Consider the following 17,482-nt stretch of genomic DNA (forward strand, 5'->3'; position numbering starts at 1 on the left):
GAGGATCGTCAGGTGAATGACATCCCTGCTTTGTGGAGGTGGGGGGAGAAGGAACAAGCCCCTCACTGCGTGGGGGACATGCTATGAAGGCAATAAATAAGGGGCGATGACCACTCGTCACAGTGGGATGGGGAGGAAGCCACTTAAGGGGTGTCTGGGCCGAGGCAGGATGCTGAACGTGAGTGGGCCACGGTAAGAACAAAGAGGGAGAGCATTCTGGCTGGGTGGCCCGCATGTGCAAAGGCCCAGAGGCTAGAATCCTCAAGGGCAGTGCTTCTCAGACTTCACGGGGGTGCAGAATCCCCTGAGCACTTGCTAAAGTCCAGCCTCTGATAGAGATGCTGAGCTGGCAGGGCTGGAGCGGGCCTAAACTCTGTGTTCGTGCAAACTCCAGGAGGTGCTGCTGGGGGTCCAGCTCTCTCCATTCTGCAGCCCCCTCCCCGCTGCATTGACAGTGCTCCGCGGGAGGGGCTCCTCACCTCCTTACAGCCATGGGTGCCGTCTACAAACACAGGCTCCCCAGCCCGGGGTGGTGGGGCCTGCCGTCTCTCTGGGCTTCCAAACCTTGCGAACGCTCCACGTGCCAACACCAGGCTGTGGTCTCTCCAGACCCCACTTTGCCAGAGCCGCTCCTTGGCCTGAGCAGAAGGAGGAGGCTCGTTCCCTCCAGCGCTGCGGTGCTGAGGGCTCCGTGTGAGCAGGGCTCAGTGTTCTGCTCTGTTCCCCAGGAGGCTGGGGAGCGCACCCGTCCCCTCTGTTCTATGCTTGCCTCCCACCGTCCGATTCCTTTCCAAGAAACATCGGTGTCGTCCAGCGGCCTCAGAGAGAACCAGGCTGGCAGGCGAACTTGGTACTTAAGAGCCCAGGCTCAGGAATCGCCAACCCCAAGTTCAAACCCTGCTGCCCCCTTCTTGCCTGTGCAACCTTGTTCAACTTTCTCAACACCTCTAAGCTTAGTTTTCTCAACGGGAAAGTTGAGGTGGCCAAATTAATGAGATAATATAAATAGGGCACTTAGCATGGACCCCGGACACTATGCAGCCTGGTGGGTCACTCCCCTGGTGGGAGCCCTTCATTCACAGGCGTCCCCTCGTTCCAGTCTGGGAGGCTGATCCTGTTGATGGTGTCTGTGTCCCGGGACTACATGAGGCATTTCCCCTGCTATGGTTTTCCCTGTGCACTTTGACTCACATCTCACGGGTGAGGGCCCTACAGCTCACGGGACTGAAGGAAGTGATCTAACAACGACCCAGCCACGTCGCTGAGCTGAATTTGAAACTGGGTCTGTTTGTTTCCACTCCCCAAGGGGCCACCATAATAGGACCTGGGGGGATGCCAGCCGGACTGGACAGAACTGTCACTCGCTCCCAGGAGCCAAGGACAGACAAGGTAGAGCCTTGGTCAAGTTGGAGACCTGGGGGTGTCTGGGGGTGGGGTGGAATCTTGGGGTGTCTCAGCTGGGCAGCTGGGAGGCCATCTGGAAAGGTGCCCAGAGCAGAATGAAGCCACAGACGGATCAATCAGTCGTCGCCCCAGTGAGCAACGTGGCCGCCCGCACCATGCTGGCTCTGTGGGGGACGCCAGGAAGCAGGCCAGGACCTTCCTGCGGGAGCTTTGTCTCATTGAGGAGAGAGAGCACAGACTCACAAACAGGGAATCCATTTGGAGTGGGCAGTGAGTGTTCAGGGTTCAGAAGAGCTCCTGGAGTGCTGGGCATCAGGCTGGGCTGAAGGAAAGTATGAGCCTGGTCCCCGGCCAAGGCACTGATGTGGAAGGCGTGGGGCGGGCGTGTTTCAGGAGCTGGCACAGCCGGGGTGGCATCCCCAGGCAGGGGTTCCTGCCAGGGATTGGAAAGGACTGCCGTGCCTGCTCTCGACGCCCTGCAGGGTGGATAACGTGCAAAGGGTTCCAGAGATCCTCCAAGCGGGGAAGACCTCAAGGTTACGGCCCTAGCCTGGCTGCCTGTGTGACCTTGGATCACTCACACTCTCTGAAACTGTCTTTCCTCCTCTGTAGGAGAGGGCTAATCAGAGCATGAGCCCCCCAGGTGTGCTGGAAGATGAGCTGGGACCATGCCCGGGAAGCCTGGAGCGCAGGGGCGCAGATATGCGTTCAGTACTTGTTCTCAGTGAACATTTGATGCCAGGGATGTTGAGGGTGGTGATCAGAGTAGGAGGAAATACAACGACAGATGTGTTCTGACAGCTGAAGAAATACACCCAAGAAGTCCAAATGTCCCTTCCTTGGATCTGGAGAAGACCTTTCTCCTGGAATGTCTGAGTGAGGGACAGAGATGGCTAACTCTTGGCCCGAGGAACAAGGGAAACCGGCCGGATGGCAGTGTGGCCTGGTCCCGGGGAAGCGCTCAGTGAAGACTTGTTGAATTAATAGATTTCCAAAAATAATTCTGCGGGGCGTCGGGATGAGGCTGGGGATGCTGAGTTAGGGAGGTGCCGGCGCCTGTCTGGTGCTTGGAAACTCCCCTCTAGCGCGGTCAGCTCCTTCGGGCCTTCCGCTTTGGGTGGGCCAGGGCACTCCCTTGTTTCGGGAGCTTCCCTGAGATCCCCGGCAGAGAATACACATCAGAATAAAAATCGGTGCGTGGATCTGCGGCTTCCTGGAGGAGGGGGGCAGGGGCTCACAGCCTTGCACGTTTGGGGCCTGTGGCTTCTCAAACACCGTCATGCCCAGAGCCCATGACTCCTATTTTCTACCCGCTATCACCATCTGGATTTCCTGATTGTGGCGGGCTCCAGGATGGCATGAAAATGGACAGGGGTGGGTGGCGGAAGGGGAAGGAGGAGAAGAAAGAGGGGGAGGAGGAGGAGTAAAGAAAGGAGGGGGAGGAAGTAGGAGAGGAGGAGGAGGAGGAGGAAAGAGAGGAGGGGGAGGAGGAAGAGGAAAAAGAGGAGGAGGAGGGGGAGGAAAGAGAGGGGTAGAAGTAGGGAGAGGAGGAGGAGGAGGGGAGGAGGAGGAAGGGGGGAGGAGGAGGACGAGGGAGGGGGAGGAGGGAGAGTAAGAGGAGGAGGAGGAGGAGGAAGGGGAGGAGGAGGAGAAGGAGGCACAGGCAGCTGTGAGAGTCCTTGGAGAATTTGCCGGCTTTCAGAATGAAGCTGCCACATGGCTGCTGGGGAGTCGGTGGGAACACAGGGACATATATATCCATACAGGAGGGCTGTGGCACCCACACAGGCAGAACATTCTGATGGCTAATAAATCCTGGGCAAAAGAACTGGGCTCAGACCAAGGAAGAGCCTCTTCTCTAGATGTATCCATGAGGGCAGGGCTTCCTACATTTTTCACCCAGGGTGGTGCCGGGGGGTGGGGGCAGAAGGGCAAGGTCCCTCACTTAGGCAGCAGGCCCGAGGTAAGCTGTGGCTGCTGGGCTGCCCTGGGGTGGAGGGGGTCGCTGCCCTGGGGTGGAGGGGGTCCCTACCCTGTGCGGGGGCCAGCTCCGTGGGCCTGGGGCCCAGCGTCATCTTACAGGGTCCTATGCTTAGAACAGTCCCGTGCTTGGTTTAATGCTCTGTTCTCACTGTCCTGAAATTCTTCATGTTTTTTGACCAAGGAGCTCCCCGTTTCCATTTAGCACTAGACCCCGTAAATTATGCTGCCAGGCCTGCGGCCCACACGAGGCAATCAGAGAGGAGCTCATTTGGGGGCATTGCACACATGCTAGATCTATCTTTTTGGCCAGCTTTTCATTGAACCTGGAAAAAGTAGAAAAATAGAGGTTTAAACACATAAAAGTGCTAAGAAAAGGAAACTCTCTTAGCATAGGGACCTTGACTCTGGAGCCAGAGTGCTGGGTTCAAACTCTGACCCTGTCACCCAGGCTGTGTGACCTCGGGCAAGTTGCTCTATCTCTCTGAGTCTCATTTTCCTCAGCTGTAAATTGGAGATACAGATTCATCTCAGAGGGTCTTTGTAAGAAATCAATGAGTTTATATCTGCAAAGTCCTTAGAATCTTGAAAGTTTTAGCTACTATTATTATTTCTTAAAAAAAGGCAAATCGTTATATACACTGTGATCGCTATTTATTCACTGCTTACTGGGTGCTAGAAACACACTTCCATGTAATCCTTCCAAGAGCACTGTCGATACATATTGTTGTTTTCATCCAAGTTTTTTATAGATGAGAAAACTGAAGCACAGAGAGGGCACGTGACTCATGCAAGGAAGCACAGCTAACAAGTGGCAGAGCCGGGCCTCGAACCCAGGTGGCCTAGCTCTGGATTTGGACGTTGTACTCTTCTTCGCTATGCAACCCGGCAAAGTCGGGGGAGGGGGGACGTCGATTGTTTTGATGGGGAGGGATTTGGGGCTGAATTACGGACAGGTTGATTGGAGAGGATTACGGACCATCCACGCACAGACGCCCGGTGGGCTGGGTTCACACTCTGTTTCCCAGCTGCAGCCTCAGAATGGGAGGCCATGGTTTATGGCCTAACCTGTGTTTCCCCACGGCCCCACGCAGTCCAGCCAGCCACCAATGTTTAGCTCCGTATTCCTTCTGGTTGATTCTAATTTCATATTTAGAGCAGGTTGGTGAAGGTTGGACTCTAACATTTTTCCAAATCAGCCCCCAAATAGGTCAGGTCCAGGGACAGACATGATGACTGATCATGCTGGAAACATCCTGGTCTGTGGACGACAGGCCTGCCCTGGAGAACCCTCTCTCTCTTCCCTGGGCCCCCCACACCCCCCCACCACTGTTTGTTTGTTTGTTTTTTTAAAGATTTTATTTATTTGTTTGACAAAGAGAGACAGCCAGCGAGAGAAGGAACACAAGCAGGGGGAGGGGGAGAGGAAGAAGCAGGCTCATAGCGGAAGAGCCTGACGTGGGGCTCGATCCCAGAACGCCGGGATCACGCCCTGAGCCGGAGGCAGACGCTTAACGCCTGCGCCACCTAGGCGCCCCTGTTTGTTTGTTTTTTAATCACATACTTAAAAAGCTGTTAAAATGTTCTGGGTATTTTTAAATAGCATTGTACGGACACTAACTCATAATAACCCCATGGGATACTAACGTTGTTGCCATTCTGCAAATGGGAGAATTGAGGCACAGAGAGGTCAAGTGATGTGACTTGGGTCTATCTGTAGAGCTTTTGCTCTTAACTTTTGCCCCATCCTGTGGCTGAAAGAGGCAACCCAAGTGTCCTGTGGCTAGCAGCTTCTTCCTGACATACAAAAGGGAAACAGCTTGAGAACGCCCTAAGGATCTGGGCCTCTCGAGTCCACGCTGGGGAGCTGCCTGGGAAGCAGGAGGCTGTGGAGTCCGCAGTATTTGTCCCTCGCAGGGACATCACACAGGGTGTGTCCAGGAGGAGTGTCTGCCTCCGTTTGAGCTCAAACCCCCTCGGCGAAGCAGCTCCACGGGCGGATCGGTGCTGACTGAGCATCCAGGGCAGGATGTGAGGAGTCCAGAAAGCCCCCTGTCTTGTGAACCTTCACAAAGAACCCAAGGTGAAATTCCAGTGTATGGACTCTGGAGCCAGACTGCCCGGATTCAAATCCCTGCAGCACCACCTATTAGCTCTGTGACCTTGGGAAAGTCACTTACCCTCTCTATACCTCACTTTTCCCCATCTGTAAAATGGGGACAACAGCCTTACCTATCCCATAGGGTAGTTGTGAGGAGTAAACGTGGTATCTGTGCAAGTGATTTACAACAGGGCCAAGCACAGAGGAAACACTGTGTAAGTTATAGCTGTTTTCATGATTGGGTCTTCTCGCTCTCAGAAAGGTTGACAACCTGGTATCTTTCCTCTGCCCTCAAATGTTCACTATGTCAGCAGATTCTGTCACTTTCCAAACCCTTCTTCCTCACACTGATCCAAGCCACCAGCACCTCCAAGCTCTCCCTGCTTCTACTTTTCCTCTTTTCTTGGCCACAGTGAGGTTTTACAAAGAAAACCCACTTCACGTGACTCTCTTGTTTCCCGTCACATTTACAACCACATCTGAAGTCCCCACTAGGCCCAGTGGTGCCTCCATCATGATCCCTTCTGACTTCTAGGCCTCATCTCCCACCATGCTACCCCCTTGGTTGCTGTGCTCCAGTCACACCAGCTGCAAACACACCAGGCTCTTCACTGCCCCAGGGCCTTAGCACATGCCATTCCGTCTGCCTGCAACACAGCTCTGTATTCTCACACGGCTGGCTTCATCTTCCTGCTCAAGTCTCAGCTCACAGGTCACCTCCTCAGAGATGCCCTCCCACCACCCATGGTGGGACATGATCTGATTTACTCTGGAACAAGATCATTCTCCCTGCTTCGTGGAGAAATCATTACTCACACAGCGTGTTCTTGCACTGTTTCTACGAAGAACCACCAGGCACCGGGCACCCCTTCGTGAAAGTATGTGAACTGTAATTCATCTGCTCCCTCAACAGGCATTGTGCCAGGACGTGTGTGCAAAAGCAAGACAAAGGAGCGATAACTGGCTCACCAGGAGGTCAGAGCCCAAACGAGTAGCCGATCTGGCGGTGTTCTCTTGCTAAACACATTTCATGGCCCAGAACTTCCCGTAAAGAGTGAAGTTGCTCTGACAGGTGTCAGGAGGCCTAGGTTTGAATCCCAGCTCTGATGCTGCTGTGATGACCTGGGGCAAGTTACCTAACCTCTCTGAGCCTCCCCTGATGGTCCTGCTATTGGGAGAAAAAGACATAAGGCACAGGATAGTAGCTAGCCCATCAGGCACTGAGTACTTGCTTGTTGCCTTCTTTTTCTACCCTACATGCTCATTCGTCCTTTTTCCTTTGTTCAAACACCTTAACTCTGTGTACATTGGAGAGATACAGAGCAGCGAGCGGTTAAGCGTTTGCTCTCAGAGCCTGACTCCACTGTTTTCTTAGCTGTGTGACCTCAGGCCGGTTGCTTGACATCTCTGTGCCTTAGTTTTCATGGCTGCTAAATGAGAATAACAATTCATAGAGCTGTTATGAAGGTTAAATGAGCTAATTCAGCAAAGGGAGGTCGGCCGCTGGCACATCGTCAACGCTTAAAAACGATTAGCTTTTACCACTGATGACATTAGCCAATTAAGTGCTTACAATGGGCTCAGGCCTGGACAAGAAGATGTAGGAATAATGACACAGGACAGCCTGTAGAGGGGATGGACGGAACGGAAAAATACAAGGCCACAGCCTTGAAGTTGCACGATGGTACAGACTCTCCAGCACACATGAGGGTGATGAATGTGCGGCACCTGCCCTGGCCAGCCTCAGGCACTAGAAGGGACGGCTTCAGGAACAGCTACATCCAGGCACTAGCACAAGAAATCTGCGCTTCCCCCTAGGGGCTTAAGCTGCTCCCGTGGATAAAAGGGGGAGTGCTTTGGGGTGACCCGGCATCCTACCCCCAACACGTGTGGTCATTACACCTTTAGTGGCCTTCTTCCTGGCTCCCTGGCTCATCTGTTCATTCAAGCAATGTCTCCTGAGTGTCCACCAAGACAAAGGTTCTGTCCCAGGCCCAGGAGTTTCAGGTGCAAAGAAAAGTCCCGCAGCAAGTCAAGAGTTCAGGGCGAAGCAGAGGCAGATGTGACGGCAAGATCATGGCCCCCTCAGGGGCAGGTGAGGCCACAACACAGGGAGAGCCTTCTGTTGCGGGTCCAGGGCTGTTAGAGGCATCACGACCTCTGCAGCCCCCTCCCTGTTTCAGCAGATGCCCCTACCAACCCCAAGAAGTCAGAGCCCTGAGTCAGAAATACAGAGGATGTAAGGAATTCCCCCAGGGAAGAAAGCCCCTGCCGGTCACACATCGGCCTGTGTTCCCCACATGCATTTTGTTATATGCGGGGGCCTCCAGGTCTTCCAAGACTGCAGGGAATGCAGAGATGGAGGGCTTGGGTTGTTCTGTCCCTTCTCTGTTTGCCGGGTACCGTGATGGGGAGGGCATGGGCACAGCTTATGGCAGGGCTAGGAGTGCAAAGTGTGACTTGGGAGTTGTCTTAGTTTGTGTTCTGAGTACACAGACTCCTGGAGATTTATGTGCTAGAGGCTTATTGGGGTGGGCTCTTGGGAACGATCCCCGAGGAGAGGGGGTGCAGAATGGCCGTGCGATTGTTCTGTGGACTCAGCAGTTCCATGGGGACTCTGGAATGAGAAGGCATCTTAGAGTGTCCCGAATGAAGGTGAGGTGGGGGACCTCTTCCTCCCCACCTTGTCCAGCGGCTGGATGCCGGATGCCTCTGGGAAAGGAGTGTGACCTTAGCCTAGGGCCACTCCCTTAGGCTGAGGACAATTCTGGGAATGGGGCTCTGCTGTGAACTGACTGGGCCAGCATGTGCAATCCCGGTGGTGGGAGGAGGAGGGCTGAAGGGGAGCTCTTGCTGGTGCACCCCAGCATCTGCCACAAAGGTCAAACAGACTACGGTGCCAGTCCTGGCTCTGCCGCTTTCTAGTCGAGTGACCTTGGCTAAGTCAACCCCGGGGAGCCTCATTTCTCTGGGAGTCTGTAAAAGGGGGACGAGGCCAGGAGGGCTTCCTGGGGTGGGAGTGAGGGCTGATGAAGGGCTGCAGGTGGAGTGTAGCGCAGGGCTTGGCAGTGTTAGGAGAGGTCGTTACTATGCCTGAGATGGCACAGCACCACACCTAAAGCGAACTGGGGGATTTGTGTGTGGTGGGTGGTGGGGGAGAGAAGGATGGTGTCTTGGAAAGCGTCTCACAGTTGGAGACGGCTCAATTTTGAAGGGGAAAGGTGTGGGGTGGGGAACACAGACAGGAAGAGTTCATAGCCCAGTGGTGAGAAAGAGCCCGCGATGGCCGGATGGTCCCTGTCCTTTGGGGTCAGCACACTCCCCACACTCCTGCTACACAGGAAACCGGGGTTTAGGACCTTTCTGCTTCGGAAACTCTGGTTCAGACTTTCTACCTTGCTCAGCATGGCAGCTTCCTCAGCCAGAAGGGAGAAAGTGAAAAGCCCAGAAGGAAGAATAGGAACCCCGAGCTTCCATGGGGCTAAATAGAAGCCCCAGTCAAATGCAAAGAAACCAAAAGGGCAGTGAGCACAGTGACTCCAAGAAAAGCCCACTGGAGCGATAATCCCCACGACAGCAGTGGGACAGCTGGGTGAGCGACACCAGGCGCCGAAGAAATTCACCTGCTTGGTTCCATCAAAAGGCTCCGTACCAGTTGGACCTGTTGCCAAAGGGAGACTGAGGTGGGCTGTGAGCCTCCCACTTTTTTGGGTTCAAATTAGTTCAGGGCGCCTGGGTGGCTCAGTCGGTTAAGCATCTGCCTTCGGCTCAGGTCATGATCCAGGGTCCTGGGATCGAGTCCTGCGTTGGGCTCCCTGCTCAGCAGGGAGTCTGCTGCTCCCTCTCCTTCTGCCCCCGCCCCTGCTCATGCCCTCTCTCTCTGGCTCACTCTCTCTCTCTCAAATAAATAAATAAAATCTTTAAAAAAATTCAAATTAGTTCAGCCTCTGAGAGCCACACTCTCTGGATTCCCCAGACAGGGTGTGCATGAGATGATTGGAGGAAAGTAATCAATTAGTCCATTAGTTTACTCAACAGACACTGGTTGGTCATCTAGTCTTTGCCGGGCACTGCTTTGTCCCCGGGCCTCAGAGGTGATGATGTTGGATTAAAATTTTCAAAACACCCAGTCTCTGCTGTTAGAATTCAGAGCCGGAGGTGACCGGCAGTTGAGGAGAGGGGGTGAGCAGGTGCCCTTTCTGGAACTGGGTGTTGGGGACCAGGAGTGTCCAGTTCACGAAACTTCATGATGCTGTATGCGTGGGGTGCCTTCTCTGTATGTGTGTTACACTTTGATTTTTTTTAAAAAGCGTAACAATTTAAAAGCTCTAAGTCCTAAAAAGATGATGGTACCCTTTCCATGTGCAATTAGAAAAACCACTCTCCTTAACATATGTACAAGAAAGTACAACACATTCTAATTTTTTCCATGATGACGACTCTGGTCAGTTTTTGAAATATCAAATCTCATTTTTAAAAAGCGTTTCTCTCTCTCTCTCTCTCTCTCCTCCCCCACGTGTTCTGGCCCAAACCACATGCTTCGTTTGTTCTGAATGCAGCCCTGGGGGGTGACTGAAACCCACCAGCTCTCTGTCTTCCCACAACCGAAATTCTCATGAAGGAAACTCTCAAAAGGCAAATTAATACAGAAAGGAGGAACTGCAGATAACAATGAACGCTATGGAGAAGAACAAACAGGGTAGTGGGGTACAGATCCCAGGGCGGTGGGGGCGGGGAGCAAAAAGGCAGGGAAGGTTTCCTGAGAAGTTAACATTTAAGTAGATTCCTGGATGATAAGATGACCTCCCTAAGAAGAGCTTTCTAGACAGCAGGAAGGCAAGGGTGCAGGACCCTGGAGCTTGCTAGAATATGAAAAAGGGTTGCCTGTGGCTGGAGGAGAGAAGGGAAGGGGAAAGCAAGGGAAGGAAGCTGGAGAGGCGAGGAAGGGACAGAAGGGGGGGGCAGTACTTCACAAAACATCTAGGGGCGCCTGGGTGGCTCAGTCTTAAGCCTCTGCCTTTGGCCCAGGTCATGACCCCAGAGTCCTGGGATCACCCCCAATCAAGCCCCACATCAGGCTCCCTGTTCAGCGGGAAGCCTGCTTCTCTCTCTCCCACTCCGCCTGCTTGGGTTCCCTCTCTTGCTGCATCTCTCTCTGTCAAATAAATAAAATCTTTAAAAAAAAAAAAAAACCACCAGCGTCTGGGGGCACTTGGAGCACAGTTGGTGAAGGGCTGGACTCTAGATTTCAGCTCAGGTCACGATCTCAGGGTTGTGGGACCAAGCCCCATGTCAGGCTCCATGCACAGCGGAGAGTCTGCTTCTCTCACTCTCGCTCTCCCTCTGCCCCTTCCCCTGCCTGCTCTCCGTCTCTCTCTAAAAATAAATAAATAAAGCTTAAAAAAACCAAAAAACAGTGCCTGGACCTCTTCCCACCCCCCCCCTCCGCCCCAACGCACACAGTGGGATGCAGCCCAGGCACGAATGTGTTTAAAAACTCTCCCAGTGATGAAATGTGCAACCAGGGCAACAGCGCCTTGTCTGGAGCCTGGAAGCCCGCAGGTAAGTTTCTTAAAATCTTATGCGCATCCCACTCACCAGAGGATCTTGTTAAAATGCAGATTGTGATTCAGTAGGTTGGGTTCAGGAGCTGCTTTGCTAACAAGCTGCCAGGCGATGCTGACGTTCCTGGTCCAAGGACCACACTTTGAGCAGCAAGGTTTGGGGCTGTGATAAGGAGGCTTATTTTGAAAGAGCCGGGAAAAGCCACTGGAGAATAGCAAGCAGGAGGATGGCATGACCTTCTGGATGTTTTCAAAAGATTCCTCAGGCGACAATGCGGAAAATGGATTGGAGAGAGAAAAGAGTGGGCACCGGAAGATAAGCGATAAGAGAATCAAGGGGGAAGGCTGAGCAACTTCTCTTGCTTTCCCGGTTGCCCGAGGCCCCAGGGGCTGTGGGTATTTGGAAAGCATGAGAGAGATTACAAGTGTACAGTGTCCAAGGCTTTAATCTCGAGTCCCTATCTATGTCATCTCACTAGACAGATACTCAGAACTATCCCATGGGAATAACTCACCTAACTAATGACTTAAACCCAGATCTATGCCCCAAGCAGAGCAGAAAGGCGGTGCGGGTCTAGGGAAGCGTAGAGGACCAGCAAAGGATACAGTTGTTTTAAACTACAAGAGAACACTCATTGATGCCTCAGCTCTTTTGTTGACAGCTGATAGGGCTCTCGGGTAAAAGAGAGGCCAAGGTGAGCAAAGGAAGTGTGGTTTTTGTTTGCAGAGCTGATCCTGCGGTATGAATAATCACTCCCCCAGCCCCACTCCCTGCCTTGGGCAATGCCTTCAAACTAATCCCCACGGTTCTGCAAAGAGTCATGAGCTAGAGAAGCGAAGGATCCACCTTCGAAGAGCGGGCAGAGGTCCTTCCCCGCACACGCACTCTCTGTGACCGTGTTGGGCTGTGGGGCACCACACTCCCCCCAATATCGCCAGAGAAGTGCCCGACTTGGGTTGTCCCACCTCCAACGGTCGGCTGATGTTCCCGGCTTAACCCTCAGCCTCCAGAGAAAAGAGCCCAACTTGTGTGGCAATTCATTGATTGACCCAGGAAAGAAAGAAAAGTGAGTTTTTTTTGCAAGACAAAATGACCCCATGTTACCCAAACTTTGTAGTGTGGGGGACTCCTTTTTACTATAAAAAGATGGTCATGGAGCCTCAGATAATTGAGTTATGATTTTTTTTTTCCTAGCAACCAGGGAGTACAAATACCAAGGTCCAAGACTAGGGTTCTGAAGGTCCTATCCTGCCAGAGGACATCTTTTGGTTGGCTCTTACAGCATTTTGGAAAGACCGATAATCATAGCCAACATTTAAAAACTTCAGGGGTTCACACAAAAATCTAGAATTCGGGCTTTCTTCCAAAAAGTCAGAGGACCTGGCAACGTGGGACCCACATTCCTGCATCGGGCTGTGTGACTTCTGGTTTGCCATCCTCCCTCCAACCCCTTCTCTCATGATAACCCGTCTGGCTCTGTAGGCACCTGAGTTTGTGACCCTTGTCTCCGGATTCCAGAGTTCATTGCTTGCCCCATGCGGTCCCAGGTCCACAGGTTGGGAACAAAAGACTGACTCTTTATCTGGACTTAAAAGCAGTTTGGAAGCCACTCAGATCAAAGATCTTAGTCATAGCTCAAAAGAGGGAGTCTACAAAGTGAGAAATAAATGTAGAAATAACCACAGCTTTCCACCCGGAATTCTTTGATGTCAGTGGTCTCTGGTTCTCAAAGTGGGTGAGTCGTGCACACAAGTACTTTCAGATTTTGATCTCTTCAAGCAAAAAGGACTGTAAGTCCCTCAAATAGCATGAGCCATGTTATCCTAGGAGGCATCATTCCATCCCCTGTGTGTGCAACCGACTTCATTAAAACCTGATGGGCAGCAAATAGGTTCAGGGCATACTTGTCTCCCTCCTGTCCTCCCCCCAAAATAAGTTCATGGACGGCAACATGGCAATAGAAGTCAAAAGACTTTAAGATATGGTCATCTTCAAGGAGAGAGAAGGCTAGAATGAACCATGTGATACTGACTTTGAACTGGAGACATGACGATAAACTCATATTTAGCTTAATATCAGTATAGATGGGGAAATAGAGGAATAACTGTAGATTTGTCTATACACGTGGGCTTGTCTACACACGTACATTTCCAAGCTCATGTGCGGTGAGCATAACCAGTACCCAGACCTTGGTTTCCAATCAGGGAACCCGGGCTCCTTGGAGTAATGACTTCTTCCGGGGCTGGGAGCCTGGAGCATCTTGTAGGCCTGGAAACAAGGAAGTGCTCAAGATATCGACCAATGGGGATCTATCCAAAGGACACAGGAGCCAACAGAAAGAGCTCCCAGTGGCCAAAGCTGGGACAATCCGAGCAAGATGACAAATAGTGGAATAATGGATTATAATCCAAGTAGGAAATAAACATGTATGAGTCCATAGTGATATGAATAAATGAACAGATGAACAAGCAAGTGGGGGAGAAGAGACAAATCTCCTATGCAGTAGGATTCCAAATAATTTACGTGCTCACCGCCGTCTCAAAGAGGGGAGCATAACTGCCCACTCCTTAGGGTGTGCAGAGTAACTTCCTTCCAAATAGCACAGTATGGAAATGGGGGAATGCAACTCCACGGGGGAGAAACCTGACAAACGTGACTCGGCCAGGCGATGACGGTCAACATGAACAGTGACAAGTCATGTGGATAGCTCTTGATTTGATGTGATGAGGATGGCACTTTTTGTGGTCTTCCTCTCAAAATCCCATGCCCTTTGATGTGATCATGAGAAAAACATAGATGGAGGCAAACTGAGGGGTATTCTACAGAAAACCTGGTCAGAAACCTCTGAAACCCATGAAGGTCATCAAAAACAAGGAAAACCTGAGAAACTGCCACGGTCTAAAGGAGCCTAAGGGGATGTGATGACTAAATGTAATCGGGTGTCCTGGATGGGATTCTGGAACAGGAAAAGGACAGTACGTAAAAAGTAAGGAAATCGGAATAAACTACGGTTTTAGTTAATAAGCTGTCAATATCATAGGGACGCAGGGTGGCTCAGTCACTTAAGCTTCTACCTTCAGCTCAAGTCATGATCCCAGGGTCCTGGGATGGAGCCCTGAGTCAGGATCCTTGCTTAGCGGGGAGCCTGCTTCTCCCTCTGCCACTCCTCCTGCTTGTGCTTACTCTCTCTCTCTCTCTGACCAATAAATAATAAATAAAATCTTTAAAAAATATATATTGGTTCATTAGTTGGAACAAATGTATCCTTAAAAAAAAAAGATTTTATTTATTTGAGAGGGATGGGGAGGGGCAGAGGGAGAGGGACCCTGAGATCATGACCTGAGCCGAAATCAAGAGTCAGATGCTTAACCGACTGAGCCCCCCAGGTGCCCCCAAATGTATCCTTCTCATGTAAACTCTTAGCACCAGGGGAAACTGAATGTACATATACAGGAACTCTCTGTATTATCTTGGCAGATTTTCTATAAATCAAAAATCATGCTAAGTCAAAAGTTTATGTAAACATATGCTCATCTTTTGACTCAGTGCTCTCGCTTCTAAAAATTCTATCATAAGGAAATAATTCTGAACATGTGCGAGAATTTATTTACAATGATATGTGTGTCTATTGTTTTTAACTGGAACCAAACTAAATACACAATAACAGGATGAACTGAATAAATTATGGTACATCATAAAATGAAATACTATCTGGTCACTAAGTGATACAGTAAAACATTTGACGACGTAGAAAAGTTTATTGTGATGCTTTAGTAAATAAAAAAGTACATTACGAAAAATCTATGATCTAATCTCATTCTGGTTAAAAGTAAGGGATAGGTGGGGCGCCTGGGTGGCGCAGTCGTTAAGTGTCTGCCTTTGGCTCAGGGCGTGATCCCGGCGTTCTGGGATCAAGCCCCACATCAGGCTTCTCTGCTGGTAGCCTGCTTCTTCCTCTCCCACTCCCCCTGCTTGTGTTCCCTCTCTCACTGGCTGTCTCTCATAAATAAATAGAATCTTAAAAAAAAAAAAATAAGGGATAGGTATGTAGAGTAGAAAATGTAAATATATATACTTGATGGGGGTTCTATCTGCACTAGGAGAATATGAGGATAATTATTACTTGTTCTTTTCAAACTTATTTTTATTTCCTGTTTTCTATAGTGAATAACACATTGTTTCTATAGTAAAAAAGAACATATAAACATACATATGTGTTTATGTTTATATACATATTTTATGTTTATGTACATATATAATAGGTATATGTTGTATTAAATATATGCATATATATGTGTTTGTTTTGTTTTGTTTAAAGGTTTTATTTATTTGACAGAGACAGAGCACAGGTAGGGGGAGCAGCAGAGGGAGAGGGAGAAGCAGGCTCCGGGCTGAGCAGAGAGCCCGATGTGGGACTCGATCCCAGGACCCTGGGATCATGACCTGAGCCAAAGGCAGATACTTAACCGACTGAGCCACCCAGGAGCCCCCCCCCCCTTTTTTTTTAAGAAAAGAAAACACAGACTTCCAGGCCCAGGCTGTGAACCCCCACTTGACCACGGTGACAAGCAGCTTAGGAGTAAAATCCAGTTTTTCCCTTTCTCAAGACCACTAGAACCAAACGCAAGGAGATCCTTTCCAGTGCCTGGGTTTTGTTGCAGAGCATGTCTGGGAAGCAGAGCAACACGGCTCACGTGGGTGGCGATGTCCTAGAACCCCGCAGCGATCTGCCCACAGTCTCTCCCTGTCCTTCTCTAGGCTCCTTTCCTGGCCGATTCTCCGAGACGTTTCCATTGGTTCAGGTTGCCGAGTCCGGGGGACTCTCCCAGCTGCCGGGGGTGCAGTAGGTTCTGATAACCACTTGCCGCGAGAGCCAGGGAGTGATCGGACACATGCGTCTCGCGCTCTGCTCCCTCGGTGCCCTCTCCCATTCACAGTTCTACGCTGAGAGGATTTCTATTTTGGTTTTCGGAGGCCTTGCTTTCTGTAGCACAGCCGGCCCTCTTCCAGCTGCCCATCACACTCCCCGGAGCTGCTGCAAAACAGGCAGTTGCCGAGGACTCGGGGCCAAGGGGGTCCGGAGGAGGGGGCGGGCATCGTCAGTACTTGTGAGCACTCCCTGGACTGAGGACCGCCCTGCCAGCTGCCCTCCCAGCTCCCGGCCCTGGCAGAGGGGCAGGGGCAGGTGAGGACCATTTGCAGACCCAAAATGACCAGCAGACTCTGAATGAACGACCGAGTCCTTTCTGGTCCAGGGCATTCACCTCCTTGGGACTTTTGTGACTCACACAGGCAGCAGGCAGCCCCTCCCTCCTCCCTTCCATGGATTCTGGTAATCCCGGTTTTACCATAGAAAGCTAATCTCATTCTTTAGACACAGTCATAGTTGTCATGCACAGCAAGGATTGAGGAGGGTTAATGCTTTAATATTATCACTTAAGAGAATGTGTGTGTGTGTGTGTGTGAGAGAGAGAGAGAGAGACAGAGAGAGAGAGAGAGGGAGAGAGAGAGGCATTCCAGGGGAGCCTGTAGATCTCGAAACACCCACTGGGATGAGCACACATTCCCAGCAAGCCCGACCTCCCCTTCCAGAGAATAGTTCAGGAGTGTCTTCAGAGATAACAGGAGTATTGCCACAGCCCCCCTGAGCTTCTCCTTTGCAGCTCTTATCTCAAAAGTAATTGATTAATTTTTTTGTGCACAGCTGGGTGTCTGGTGAGGAAGAGGTTTAATTTTGTTTCCTGCAAGAGACACAGTTGAAGTTGATCTGTGGTTCTGGGAGAGCTGCACATTTGGAGGACAGATTTATAGAAGGAGACAAAGAGGAAAGGTTGTGGAACCCCATCAGAGCAAACTGGCCCAGCTGCTGGTGTGGGAAGGCAGGGTGGACCCCCGACATGGAAGCCAGCCTGAGCGCAGAGGGAGACAAGACCGGAACCTCTCCAAGCCTCAATTTCCTTACCTCTAAAATGGGTTTAATCCTAATACTTACTTAGAGTTGTTAGAAGGATTAAATGAGCTATTGTATGAAACATGTTCAGAATAATACCCAGCCCAGAAATCACTATATCACTCAATAAATGTCAGCTTTTTAAAAAATTCACACCTCAAAGGATAACAGTAGCCTCGGTAGAAATCCCACTCTCTCTGGAGACCGAAATCTAGCTGCCATCAGCGCCAAGAGTAGCAAGTTGAGAATTTATTTGGGATTTTCCTGTCCCAGGAGGCAGGCCGGGTGGCTTGGCAGTGGGGATCCTTGTGGAAGCGAGAATCGACAGTGGCAGTTGTGACACATCGCAGCCTCCAGGGAGCCATCTCCCTGGGCTCCAGTTCAGGCAGCGACTCTGGAGAAAGATGGACTGACCATCTGGACCCCAGGAAGCAACCTGGAGACTTAGAAGGACCCAAGGAAAGAAACTGGACTTCCTGCTG

The 17,482-nt window shown here is 51.1% G+C and overlaps 1 protein-coding gene across 1 annotated transcript in view; it reads right to left on the reverse strand.

Annotated features, from left to right (window-relative positions):
- Nucleotides 1-17,482, reverse strand: part of CACNG3 (calcium voltage-gated channel auxiliary subunit gamma 3) — an 84,066-nt gene that overhangs the window by 33,032 nt on the left and 33,552 nt on the right. The gene's annotated exons all lie outside the window — the stretch shown is intronic.

This window comes from Ursus maritimus, unplaced genomic scaffold (genome assembly GCF_017311325.1).
Source record: "Ursus maritimus isolate PB19 unplaced genomic scaffold, ASM1731132v1 scaffold_2, whole genome shotgun sequence".
Taxonomy (NCBI): Eukaryota; Metazoa; Chordata; class Mammalia; order Carnivora; family Ursidae; genus Ursus; species Ursus maritimus.